Source organism: Agelaius tricolor, unplaced genomic scaffold, assembly GCF_023055355.1.
Source record: "Agelaius tricolor isolate 1412-34295 unplaced genomic scaffold, bAgeTri1.0.p SCAF_9, whole genome shotgun sequence".
NCBI classification, from domain to species: Eukaryota; Metazoa; Chordata; class Aves; order Passeriformes; family Icteridae; genus Agelaius; species Agelaius tricolor.
Window position 1 is genome coordinate 41633844 of NW_027269269.1, and position 15071 is coordinate 41648914.

Below are 15071 nucleotides of genomic sequence, written 5' to 3' on the forward strand. Positions count from 1 at the left end.
TTATATTAAAGTAGCCACTTTGTGTGCACGTGCATTTGAGTGTGCAAAATTCCACTGCATTCATCCAGTCCCAAATTTGCTTTGGCTATATTATGAATGGTAGAAACAGCAAAGTATATTAGAATCTTATGGTAGTACGTGCAACAGTATCCTAATACTTTATCTTCATCATGTCACCACCTAGTCAGGCTTCCAAGTCAACATGAGTTTTGAAACACTAAACTTGTAATCTGATATCCTGCACTGCAGCTGTAACACACTAGCTTGTCTCCTGGGGATATATACAGTTCTAATATTGTTTAATAAATAGCTCTGTCATTTTATTAAGGTCATACATGTAATCTGCATTTGGCAAGATCTATACTGTAAAAGCTCCCCACTTTATTCCACATCACAAAGGAACCTTTCCTGAGTCCATCTGTCAAGACCACAATTGTCTCTTGGCATCAATTCCCTCGTGATTTCTTTCATAATTCACAAGTGGATCAGCTGATGAAAGAGTATCAATAGAAACAGTAGGAAAAAAGAAAATCTTAAACCAAAGCTTTTAGCCTAGGAAATGATGCATTCACTGCCAAAGCACATGCACAACAGCACTGCCAATCTCTACTGTTTTCTAGATGCCCCTTTACATCTTACAGGCTCTTAGATTTTCACCAGGTAAAAGCTCATACCCCACTAAGTTTTCAGTAATTTTACAAAGCCTCTTGTCCTCTAAATGGGAAAGCAAACCACAGCAGGAACACCACTTTGATGAAGCACAGCAACACCCAGAGAACTCTCAACCAACACTTTTCAGCTCCTTCCTATCTTCTCCAACAGAGATGTTCATGCAACCTCAGTCTTGGTCAGCCTATTCTGCACAAAGCTGTAGAAAGCCAGAAAAGTAATTTACAAGCTGCAGGGGATAGATACTTTCTTTACACTGACATTTGAGAATCAAAAACTTTAGCAAAATAGATTCTTAAAGCTAATCTACTACAGATGGATATTAAAAATAAAAAAACAAAAAACAAAACCCAACACCTTCTTTTTCAAATAAAAATATCCATACATCTAAAAATTTTATGGTAATATACCACTGCGAAGTATGAAAGACCTTTTAAAAAACAGCCACAAATTACTGTTTATGCCTACTTTTCTGTTAAGAGTTTCCTTGCCACAAGAATTATGGTCCTTGAAAATAAAAAACAAAACAAACCTTATCCTTATTCTTCTTCCATTCATCACTTATGCTTTTGCATGATCAGAAATATCAAGGCTGGGGTTTAGAGCCATCAGATCAAAATTATGTTTCTCTGTGCCAGGAAGTAGCAAGCGTCAGCTTCCAACCTCTCCAAAAAGGTGTTAAAAAAGTTAATTTAGTAATTTTAAGGTTTTATACTGTTGTTTCTCTGATACAGATCTGTCTTTTCTTGCTCTAAGTAGCAACACTCACTGAAAATACCAGGAGTAATGCTAACCAAAAAAAAAAAAAAACCCCCAAAAAAAACACTCTTCAATACAAAAACACAGTACAATCTGCTTCTGGTCTTTATTCTCCTGCAAATTTTTCTCAACTAGTCCTCATCACTATAGCAATTCATGGAAAACCAAAGGATAAAACATATACCTGTTCAACTCAACAATACCTACGCATTGTCTGTATTTAACTACATGCTAACAGACATGACTGTAAGCACCACGTTGTCTGACACCTATCATGGAGTAATACTGATAGAATGAATGCCAGAAAAGGTTCCAGAGGCTAAAAGCCTTCTCCCTTCTGACAAATCCCTTTCTGCCAGGCAATCCACACAGCCCAGGAAAGAGAACCAAGATAAACTTCAGAAACAGAATAGGAGAATAGCACACATACAAAAAAAAAATATTGACACACTTAGCACATCTATTCTTTTGAACAAGCAAAGACTGGACAGACAAACCTTAGCTTAGAAAAAATGTCAAAAAATAAATACAAAAACCACCACAGGTTACTACTATCACATTGCTTTCCTTCACACAGACTAAACATGGCTTGTATTAGACAAATGTCATGAAGCATTTAATAAAAACCTGTGGAGAAATCTCAGTGGCATTTTTACAGTCATTTAAACAAGCAATTACATACAGAGGCTGCTGACAAGAGTCAACAATACCCAGAGCAGCCTTTGACACTGATAACCCACAGTAATCAGTGGAGTCAAATACCTGAAGTTCAGCCTGTTACCTCTTGGTAAAGTCCACAAGTTACACAAACATGGTGTCAGACCTCCTACTTCAGTCAGCCCCAGCACCATCTAAAAGAACTATGCAAGTGCACCCAGGAGCTGTCTCTAACCCCCCCAACTGTGAAAACTGTTGTTCTAAAACCAGGTTTACATTAGAAATGCTTGCCAATGGATTAGCAAACACTACTGGTGAGCAATATCCTTCTGGCTGCAAAAGTCCTTAGTGGGTATGCCATTAGATGAAGGCATTCATCATTCAGTTTTTAATGCTGAGGGTTGGACTGGGCACCTGCAATAATTCATATTATAAAAAGCATGCTCTAACACCATAAACTGTGTCAGTGTTGTGCACATTATTGGTAATCTCTTTTTGTGGACATTTATTATTTTCTCTGGACTTTCTACTTCAGTAACTCCCTCTTTTGGTTTCCCTGTCAAGGAGTGCAATTATTATCCAACTTCCACCCCAGAACTCAGTACCCATTTTGGAGGAAACACTTTAAATTGAATAACAGTAATGACAGGTACTGTGTTTGCAGCAAACCTTTCTGATCTCCACAGCATAAGGACAAACAAGCTGTTCAGTGAGACACCTGGAGAAGAATCAGATTTGGCATTTCCTGCATCTGTAAGGCTTGAGAGCTGTTTCTGTCAAAAATCATTATGGTCAAAGTGGTCTACAATGACACTTAATGGATATAATTGCCACTTACAGCTCCCTCCATTTTAAGCTGGAAATCACTCAAGTCAACCCTGACTGCTGCTGAAAGCTCAGTCTGATGTCTACTTCGATGGCAATATGTTATTTATGATATTAGGGAAGGTCATGCCTTACTTCTTGTTCTGCAACTCAACGGCCCCCATCTCAGATGAAGTATTTGCTTCTGCTGTAGAAGAAAACCTTTTCATGACATTGTTTATACTACTTACTGCTAAGCAAAAAGCCAAATCACTGGGCCAAAATAGAGAATGCCTGATAGTCACACTCAAAGACATCGTTTGTTATCTTGTAATACTCAGGCCATAACTTCATGGTCCAGAAGAGATCCTATTCACAATGCAAAGACACTTTAATCCAGTCATTGTTACTGTGCAGTAACAACATTCCTGCTTTACTGGCTGTGCTAAAACAGTTGACATCCAAGCCCTATTTCAAACCAAATTTAATGAAATTTCAAGTGAGAAGGACCAGTAGTTGTATTTACCCACCTAATCTTTACCATAAAGCTTTTGCTGTTCTTCCCAAATTCACAAGCTGTAGCTGAAATATACACATCTCCAAACACAAACTGAGTGTGTTAATTTTACTCATTTGGAACCCACAGACACTTCCTAGCAATTAAAGGTGTAAAGGACTAGGTTAACTTCTGTACTATGAATACTTTTTCATCCTATGATCAGTTCACGGAAAAAGAGGGAGATTGCTTTCCTCAGAAGAAAAAGCATATTTTTGAACAACCAGATTTATTGTCATTCATTGCCATTGAAGAACCTTATATTTTTATTATCCAGTTGAAAAAGTTTACAGAAACAGTTTAAATCTAAGCAATAGATGCATGAAATCTGTTAAAAACCACTCGACTGGGAACCTTGCAGAAAAGGAACTGGTGACACCTGCTCTGTTTGGAGTTGTTCTTAAAGCTTGAGAAGCTTGAAGGTTCACCTGAGTAGCAGTCATTGCATGAATGTAAGCATTCAGGACAAAGTGAATTTAAAACTAGCTTATGTGCCATCTTCATTCTTAAAACATGCTCACACCTATCTCTGCAACAAAATACCTTCAAGTCAGAGAAAAGACAGCTCCTGCTATAAATCAGCATTCACTGCATGGCAAATTCTGAGGATAAAGGGGTGGAAATTTAAATGCAAGTAGCAAACCTAAACATGCCCACATAGTATCAGTACGTGGCAATATTAAGTCTGGCAAAAAACTTCTCTAACCTCCCCAAGGTCTTGCCTCCTGCAAATGTCAGCTTTTCAATCACTGTCTACCACAGCAACAAGAAAACAATGTACATTTCATAGTTTACTTGGTTAGACACTGACATTATGACCCAAAAAGGGTAAAAACAGGAAACACCATACCAATTATTAGGGTTTTGAATTTTTGAGGAAAGTTCTCCATTCATCTACGTACACATCAACTGTGGCATCTAAAACTGAGGGCACAGGAGGGAGATGAAGAGGGAGTCTTCAGCTTTGAAGTGTTTTTAACTACATGAATTTACCATGTTCAAGTGAAGTAGCAAATAATTTGATTTATGAACTCGTACTCTTATTTATTTTAGGACAAGTAGCAAATAGAAAAAAGCTCTTGTGCCCAAAACTTTTGGTGAAACAAAGAAAATGCAAAGAAGTTTGGCAAATATCTCTAAATACTAACACTTCTTATTTATAAATTTGTCTGAAACAACTAATCACTGTAATCACATTCAAATTATACTGCAATAGCAAGCAGATTTTTTAATAGTAATCTGCTATTTAAAGAAAACTGTTAAAAGCCTGATTTTTTTCCTTAAATACTTTCCAATTGTTGTAAACAGGATTACAACAAAGCAGCAATATTTTGAAAAAACCTTTCAGATGTTTTAAAATCAGCCATTAAGGAACCCTTATTAGAAATTTTGTAACAAAGAAGCCATAGATTAAGTCTATGAATTCTATAAGCCATAGCTAAACTTGCCAATGAACTCTAGTGGAGGCTGAATTTACACACAGACCAGCTAAAACTCCTCAAAAAAAGCTGTGTCCATATAAACTTGTGCATTACATATATAAAGTGCAATTAATAAAGATATTTTTATGGTCTTTAGGGAAAATACATTAAAGGCTGTACAGCAAATGAAAGAAAAACTAGCATTCACACTCAAAATAAGCTTTACATCACTAAAAGCTAAGCTACAACTACCTTGAATTTTGCACAGACTAAACACATCTTTAGGGATCCAATTCCTTCCCATTTTTAGTGGTGGAGGTTTGTGTTTGGGGGTTACATGTGGAGGCAGGGCAGGGAGCAAAGAGTTAAAACACAGACCTTTCTGATTCTCTTACCAGTACCAAGCTCCTGCCTCAACTGACCTTTTTCACAGAATTTCTAGGTTGGAAGAGACGTTCAAGATCATCAAGTCCAACCCATGTTCTAACACCTCAGCTAGATCATGGCACCAAGTGCCACATCCAGTCTTTTTTTAAACACATCAAGGGATAGTGACTCCGCCACCTCCCCGATTTTTAATCCCTTGATCACTTTAGACTTTCCCCCTCACTGCCTGACAAAGCAGGCAGCAACACCTCCTTGGATTGGCTTTCTCCAAGGAAGGGGAAAAGCTGCTTAGACAATGGACACAGACCCAAGTGTGTAACCCAAATGCTACACTTTGCTGCAGCCTCTCTCCCACCACTTTGGGGCTTGCCAACGAGGAGATTATTTTTCTACTCATGCTACTGCTGTGCAGTAACCCAAAAGCATCTGTTGTAGCCCAAAACAATTGATAACCAGCACCAAGAAAGTAGCCAAGAGCTGAAGAAAAACAGAAGCACAAAGAGCACCCCAACTAAAAAGAACATGGGCAAATTGGTACAGTTATTTAAGCCTCATAAAGGCTGGACCAAAGGAAGAAGATAGTACAGCCACCACATTATTTGCAAGATGAAAGATTTAATGATATTCTGACAATGATCTTTTTTTTAAGCTGTATTTTTCTAAATAACTTCCTCTAAGTGACAATAAAAAATGTACACAAGACATCTGAGCCCTACTGAAAGGGAAATGAAAACCCTTTTCCAAAAGCCTATGTTTCACTGGGAAAAAACCTCACACACATGTTCAGAGAGGCCATGCCATTGGCAGAACTAGACATGTACTGTTTACTTCCCAGAAGTGAAATATTTTATTAAAAACAACATCCATTTATTCAACTTGAAAGATATGATGATCCATGAGCTTTCCAAAGATTAAGTTAAAGCCTGGGAGTTCACATCAACTGATAGAACATATTTGGTTGTTCAGACAGTAGATTTAAATTACTTGGCTCATTCAGCATGCAGAAGCTTTACCTTGCCCTCCACTGCTTTAACATTCTCAGAAAAAGCTGTAGTCTAAACAGCCCCTGAAGTTGTAAAGCTTGTCTGTTTTCAGCTCTGCACCTTCCTTCCTTACCAAGGAGGGATTTTTCCTCATTCCTTCTGTATTTCTCTTAGGGATGTCAAAGGTTTTCAGGGAGTGAGGACAACTGCAGAAGGGTAGGACACAGGAGATAACACAAGATGACACATCCCATCAAAATACAGGCTGAGAAAAATTATTTGTATTAGTTCTCAAATCCTATTTGCCTTAAGTCTTACACTGATGTACCAAGTATAAGATTGTTCTCTAATTTCTGCTTCTCAAAAAGGTAGATTTTAGCTCTAAGCTCTGGAGAGCCCCTGTACCAGGTCCTGTCCCAAACCATCACATCTGCTGTGTCACAAATGCTTCTATGGAGTCATCACTGCTGTTTGTGTAACAATATAAACCTTTTGTGCAGGTATTTACATGCTGGCCAAATTTCCTCAAAAAAAGCTGGCAACCAAAGCAATATTCCAGAATCCCTATTTCTATAAAGCTTCAACAATTTCCTAAAGGAGTAGCATTTTCAAGAAGTGTTTATTCAGGTCAAATTAAACCTTGCTGAAAGTGATGACAGTGTCATAATTTCTTACGATGGAAATGGAATTCTTTTTCTTAGACTGGAAAGCATCCATGACCTTACAGGTGACCAATCCCTATCATACCAGGAACATTTATAATGGGGATATAGCCTACAATAGGAATCAAACAATTGTGTTAAGTATTGACAGGTGTAAAATAATAATGTTAAACTTGCTTAAGCCTGACACATAAGACAGAATTTATTAAACTTTTTTTTTTTTTTTTGCTGGGATAGCAGGTAGAGTACAATCAGGATGCCCCCTAAAGCTGCTAAAATGAGCTGCTGAGTCTTATGTTCGTGCAGTGAATACATTCTAGATGGGCAATTTCCAAACAGTTGTGGAAGTGCAGCATGCTTTCATTTACAACACACAGTAACTCAGCATGATTTTAATAAGAGTCTTTCAGACAATTCCCCCTGGCCCTCCTGCCTTTCATCTGAATCATCTTATCAAATGCTTACACAGCCAAAAACTTAGATCTGATGATGACAATGCATTCCCATGTGACTATGGGGAATGCCTGGAGGTACATAAATGTAGCCTGCCTCTCAGGGACACGTTAGGAAAAAGAGAGTGCCCTCAAGCCAGAAGCCTGACCCACACACAGTTGGCACAGTTTAGCCACCATCTAAAATACTGTTTTCTCAAAAAAAAAAAAGTCCCCAAACTAACTGTCATGAACTACCTACTTACTACCTACCTCTGTGATCAGCACTAAGTTTACTTTTCACTTGTTCCAAGGCAATGTCTCCTAAAGAACCTTCTCTAGCAGCTCCCTCTTGAAGAGAGGGATGAGAACAAATGAAGATCACACTAACCAATGGCCAGAAATAGAGAAGTAATTACCTTACAATCACACAGATTAGCAAGCACCCTTTAAGATCCATGCAGCTTGTTTACATATGTCCACTTACCCACACTTCCAGAAGCTTTTCTTGACTGAAAAGTTAGGGTTTGGTTTTGAGGAAGAAATTAAAGAAGAAATACTGATAAGCTTGAAGTTCTTACTCTCCTAATGTAATACTTCAGCAGAATTGCTCCACATTTCTATTCCTACCATAAAAGACAGCATCCTTCCTTTGGCATGTCATACCTGAACCACTTTTAAGTGGGAGAATCCAGATCCCAACCTCCTTTTAGAGACTGTGAAACACAAATTCACTCAATGAACACAACACCAGTTCAGGCAACAAGGGCTGAAACTCACATAGTCTGTTCCATGAACTATGGAAACGAGCACACCTCAGTTAATTTCGTGTGACTGAGCATCTCTCCTTTTGTACATCTAGGTTATACCTTTCTCAACTTGGCATAACCTTTTAGCAGTGGCATTGCTTCTCTGGAGAATGTAGGCCCACCCTCACCAGAACTTCACGATCCACTTGGGAAATATTTCCCTCTCCACTACTAAGCACAAGGGCAGACATGGTAAGCAATGACAGAGGCAAAGCAACACACCAGGACAGCAAGAATACAAAGGAAGCAAAGTATCCTATGCCTGAATAACAGCTTCAAAGATAAAAGGAGAGTGTCTAACAGAAAGCATTAGAGCTACCTCTACCTCCAGCTAATACCAGTCAATGGAATCACAGCTGAATGACTAAAACTGTCAGTAAGGGGTTTTTTTTGTTCAATATACCAAGAGAATATAAGGTGAGCCTTAGAATTTCCCAGATTCAAGGAAGAATTTTTTTAACACGTTCACATAATAGAACTAATTGCGCTGGGTCCTTCAGCAGGTCTTCAGACATCTACTTTACCAAGAGCCTATACTGAATTTTAATTTTAAATAATGCCCAGACAATATTCACTAATTAGATGCTTCCAAGAGCAGCATCTTGGAGGCATATTCTTTGTAGAATCAACAGGACTCATCTCTAACAACTGGCCTTCAATTTCTTAATGTGAGATGCTGTAAGAACATCAAACTGTCAGATACTTGGGGAAGAGGCAGCCATATTCTAGGTAGAAACTTTTTTTTTTTGCTGAATATTCTCTTTCCAGAAGAAAACTTATGTTTTTAACATTTTAAATACAAAGAGCTGATCTTGTTGCACTAGACACTTTGCCTGAAGACATTATTTTCTTTTTAACCTGATGAATAACTGTATGAAACAAAGTTTCAGAAAGTACAAAGCAAACGGAAGCCTGAGTGAGAGGTTTTAGATCTCTGACATTGAACAAGCCAAAAGGAGCTACCTTTTGTGGAAGGCAAAAAATAAGGGAACAGTTAGGATTAGATACTGGGAACAAATAAAAGGTAACAGGGAGCTTGAAAGAGAAGTGTCTACACATAAATATTAAAATTGAACAGGGGAAGAAAAGTATCTTCATAAGACAGGATGTCAGTTTAAGACAGTCCTCCATAAGAATGCCTTCTTTACATCTTTGAAGTAGTGAAGAAACATGCATAAATACCTGAATGTAAAGCATTCAACAAGACAAAGCTTTTCCTCACTATTACAGTGAAACAGTAATCAGATTCCTGGTCACGTAATAAATTATTCTAGAATTCCAGGGAAATTCTCTGAGTCAATCCAACATGCTCAGATAAGCTAACACTGCATAACAAAGCTGAGGGGGCCCCAATTCATTTTTTCAGAGAACACCAAGTTTTAATTTTAGTACAGGGGCAACCAGTCTGCTAACAAAAAGCAATACCTGCCTATTTCCCTGCCTTTTTATAAATCTGGCAGCTATTAACACAATTCCAACTTGAATCTTTTGATGAGGGCTACACCAGACACACATATGCTAGATGTACATAGGCCCATGTAAGTACTTCCTCACACACTTAAAAATTAAGGTCATCAGTGAGATAGTGAACTATGCCTGTCACAGTTAGCAATCCAAATGCACATAAGCCAGCGACTACCATAATGCAGAAGGATATATTCCATTAAATTGGCAAGGTTCTAGAATCAACAGAAGTCTACTCAATTTATGGGATGTCACTAAAACCACCAAAAATGCAGCCATATATGACATGTTTTTTCCCATGAATATTTAGTTCTGCCCACCCAATACAACAGTCCGTATGAGACAAAATGGAAAAGGAAAATCCAGTTTTCTTGATGATACATAATAGTTGTGTTAATTCTGTGACAGCTTATACTCCAGTCCTTCTCCCCATTCCATCTTCATCTAAAAATAGGACTCCAGCTTAGTCACCCTTCAACTGCCATTCCCAAACTTGTTAGAGCCCAACAGCTGCCTTCCTACTCAGCCCTATCACATGCACTTGACATCTCTTCATTTTCAGTACCTCAGTCGGGTCCCCACCACTGTTCCTCTTCAAAAAAGATTAAAAAAGACAGAACCAGAAAGCAGCATTAAACTGACATTAACCAGATAGAAAATGGGAGATAAAAACAGAAGAAAGGTGAGTATTTCCCATTTGTAAGAATGGAGGGATCTCAGAACACTACACAACAGAAAGCTGTGAGCCAAGTGACAGGACATCTTGGTAACTGATACTCTTACAAAAGCCACTGAGTACATTCTCCCAGCTCAACCACTACAGAAGGAATGGAACTCCTCTCTCTCAACCCATTCACATGGCCAAGCACTTTGAGCAGCATTTTATCAAGCTCAACAAACTAATGTTTTTTGAAGACAAAGACAGAAGCTATGCATGGGTATGAGTTTTCTTATTTATTCTATAAATTGAAGTATTCAAAAAAAGCCTTCACCAATGGCTACATAATCAGTAGGTTACAGAGGCAGCTGCACAGTCTGGTAAAATATAATAAGCCATAGACATTGCTATAGCAGAAAATTCTAACAGGCAGCAGTTTCTAACACCAGTTTGTAATTCCATAAAATGCAATTACACCACAGGCATTAATGGTTTTAATTGAACCAATTATGCTCTAAGAGGTAAAAGACTAAAAATACATACTAAATTATACCAAGTCTTTAGTCTAAATAACACTTGAGACTTAACAAAATACTTGTGGGCAAACAAATCACAGATGGTCAAACAATGTAGCACAGCAATACCCTACACAAACACTATCACTTTGGGATTTTTTTTTGTTTGCTTTTTTTAAGCAAATTCTTATTTAGAGAAATGAATAATGTATATTTTGGTGAAGGCTGAGCAGTTCACTGTACAGACACTGATTTCCCTTCATCCCAAAGAAGATACTCGTTCCTTGACTCAGGATCAGATTCAGGCATTCATCAAAAGAAAAAAAAAACCAAAACTACAGATTCCTATTGTCCCCATGAACACCATTTGCAACATGCTCAGTAATGACAAAGTATTGAAAAGGGAATGTGACCAGAAGTCTTTCTTCCTCCTGGTCACTCATTTAACTATGTCAGTCCATCCTCCATGCTTAGGGCATTACTAGGTCCTACCATCACATTTTAGGCATTACTTCTCTAGAGAAACCCTTTGTTCCTATCAAAGCACTCATTCAGCATTTCTCAAGGCTTTATGAAAGAGAGGGAAAACACTCAGTTTTCTAAAGCACAAAGTTACACTTTGCAAGAGGTAAAGGACACGTAAAATAGTCCTTGAAAGCAAGAGGAACATTTTCAGAACTTGAGGCAATATCACAATTCATTTCATCATGGATCTAGCCATTCTCAAGGTGAATCAGGATAATCATATTACACTGCAGAATCCAGTCTGATGTGACTAAAAGCCTGTCTGTCCTTCAGCAAACCACTCCCTCCAACAGAAACAAAAAAGAACGCACAAAGATCTCAGTATTAGCTACTCTGCTGTGCATACCTGGTCACCATCCTGTGGGTGAAGGAGCACAGCACAGGGCAGGAGAGGCAGGTGTGACCCCCAACAAGAGAGGTCTGCCTTGCTCAAGGCATAAATGAGCAGGAACACACTACAACCTCTCCAGAGACAGCTTTTTGTTTTCTGGCCTGCCTACCTATGGCACACAGGCAGGGCCTGAGAGATGGGTTTCCTCAGAACAGATGTGCAAAAGCTAACTTGAGGAGGCATGGGCTGCTCATATCCACTCAGTTTTTAGCTATCTACACATCCAGATAGCTGAGAGTACCTAAAGAAAATAATGAGCTACGCTGCACTCCAAGGGAAACAGGGAAAGCAGACCAGAAGCAACAAGGCTGCATCAAGTTACAGTATTAAAAAAGAAATTTCCACAGTTTGAGTAGCCAAACACAGGAAGAGGTTGCCCAAGGAGGCTGAGGAAACACATGCTCAGAGACCCAACCCAACAAGGTCCTGAGCAGCCAATCCAACAGCAGAAATAGCTGGTCCCTTGAGTGTGAGAACAACCAAGACACCTGTGCAGCCACAGCTACAAAGGTCTCTACTAAGGATCACCTGGCCATGCTAATACCCTGCCACAGATAAGGGAGCTGACAGACTGAAGCCCAAAGGGCAACTCAGCCACTTGCTGATGTCACTGCCAAGATTAAACCCCAAGTCTTTTCTCATCACTTCTACAAAAGAACTTGTACTGAGCAAGATAAAGAAGGACTGTTTCACATCTTACTGCATAAGGATGTCCACCAACAAATGTTTAAAAGCTTTGTTTCTCAAGCATCCTTAATCCTCTGTCAAAAGCCCCAATTTTTATTTCTTTAGACAATACACAGTATGATAACTATAAGCTATAAAATTTCCATGAATCCATTATGCTTTGGTTTAATATTAAAGTAAGGTCAATACCATTGCAAACTCTAAGAAGAGATTCAGACTACTACAGGAAATGCATCCACGTATATTGTATTTGATAAAGTCTCTTTCACTGCTATTTTTTCCCAAAGCTTCCTAATCCAAGTAAGTAAAATACTTCTAGTGCTGCAGGGTGCCAGGCATCAAATCTGCCTCCCATTCCCTTCATCAGGAAAAACTCAACCATCTGAACTGATAGACTGCGTGTACTTTTTCTGTCTAAAATATTCAAGTGTAAAAATAAAAATGTCACTGGGCAGGGGTATCCAGAGCAAAGTTACAGAAAGTCAGTCAACAGTAACAGAAGGAATAATAAACAGATTGTCACTGGCTCAGCAGTTGAGTGGCATCATTTCTACCCAGTTTTCCTACTCTGCAAAACTAAATTAATTGCTAATTTAGTCCTTCTGTCCTACCTATGATGAGCCTATTGCAAGCAGCTGACAAACAATCAACTCTTAACACACAGGTTTGCTTAACAGCACATATTCCTGGCAGCTTCATCACAGCCTTTTCCTGCACCACTAAGGTGTAGAAAACCAGATCCACTGGGTTGTTCAATGAGTCCCAGTCCCATGAGACCAGTCATGGGTCATACAGCCACCAGTTAAATGCATCAGGATCCTTCAGCCTGGAACAAAGATCACATAGTTCCACACTGCTAAGGATTTCTGACACAGTGCACAAAGTTGCAGAAAAGGAACTGGACATGAAGTAAGCAAATCCCATATACTGGAGGCCCTAAAGATTCTTCACACAAACAGCAATTAGGCTGCAAAACTCCTTTCTCCTGGGCACTCTTGACAAAACACACCCAAAGCCATCAAATAAAGACTGAATCACAATTCATAGAAACCACAATGAGCACTGCATGCACACACTAACTGTGCTTACAACTTTCCCTCCCTGGCACTCTCCACCTTCCACAGGATGTGCTGCTTCCTTGGGCTTAGAATAAATCATCCAGTTTATCACAGCCACAAAAGTTTTCCTTTATTCTTTTAAATTAATTAACAGGATACATGCTTCCACAGTAATTCTATAGAAAGAAAGGGACGAGAAAGGGACCGAGAAAGGGACTGAGAAAGGGACCGAGAAAGTAGGTTCAGGAGCCAGAAAGTGACAAGATAGGGACAGGACCATTTGAAGCTCTCTGCTCCAGATGCACAAAACCTGAGAAGGACAGAAAAGTTTTGCAAACTCAATGTACTCAGTACAGTCATACTATCCTCAGAAATACAAACAGCACTATCCACAGTATGACTGTTTTGATGGCAGGCACATTCGGGGAGCCCAAATGTTTCAATGAATACTTTTATTAAGAGCAAGATCTGCCCATTTATTAATTCCTACACCCTGGCTCCCTACTGTAAAAATTAGGTGTTTTAAAGCACTACATTTATGGCCAGGAGCTTGTCAGGAACCACTGTACAAAACTCTCAGTTGTTCTGTCATTAAGAGATTAGTTTGAGAAAATGTTCTGTAAGTCAGACTAATAGTTTACTCAATCCTTAATCCTATTTTACAAGATCCTGACTTACCACTATTCAATACCAGAATGCAACAGGACACCTGGTAATGTTAAACCATGTAGACTATAGGAACAGAGAAGGAAAAAAAGAAAAAAAAGCCAAAGACTGAAAAATAAAAAAATATATCCCTCACACACAGAGACTTTTCCAGACTTCTGGGACACAGAGCATTAACAATTATTTTGATTGCCAGAGGACCACTAGTGAAACACAACATAAACGTGCAACATAAAAGCTTCCAATGACTGTGTTCAATCGGCGGGTGAGGTTTCAGCAGCTTTTCCAGGCCAGCAGCCTGGCTCTGCAGGATGCAGGCCTCCTCCTAGCCAGCCTGCTACTAGCAAACTCTCACCCAGGCCCTGGACAGAGGGTTGGTGTCACAGTTCCCAGCGAGAGGCACAAAAAAAGGGATGCTCAGACCAGCAACCTGGCACCAACCTAATGCACACTCTGCTACTTCATGCATTGCAGGTCTGCCGAACAGCTGAGCTGGCGGTTCAGGGACACCTCAAAACACGCGCCTGCAGGAAAATTCTCTGGAAAGACGAGATTCAGGAGTAGTTTATTTACAGATTATTGCAGCTAAACTCTTTTGTTAATGATAGCAGCTCAGTGCATCACCCTCACATCCTGACTGCATCCAGCACTGGGATCCCCAACACAGGAGGGGCACTGACCTTTTGGAATGAGTCCAGAGGAGGCCACCAAGCTGATAAAGCATTTCTCCCATGAGAAAAGGCTGAGAGAACTGGGATTGTGCAGCCAGTGAAAGAAAAGGCTTAGGGGTGACCTAATGGCAGCCTTACGGTACCTGAAGGGAGCTTACAGGAAAGATGGGGCTAAACTATTTACATGCAGTGACAGATCAAGGGGAGACAGGTTCATGCTAGGAGTAGGTTCAGATTAGCTGTTAGGAAAAACATCTTTATTGTAAGGGTGGTGGGGCACTGGAACAGGTTAACCAGT

The 15071-nt window shown here is 39.4% G+C and overlaps 1 protein-coding gene across 1 annotated transcript in view; it reads right to left on the reverse strand.

Annotated features, from left to right (window-relative positions):
* The window catches only part of GBE1 (1,4-alpha-glucan branching enzyme 1), a 137536-nt gene that overhangs the window by 121355 nt on the left and 1110 nt on the right, over nt 1-15071 (reverse strand). The window lies entirely within an intron of this gene.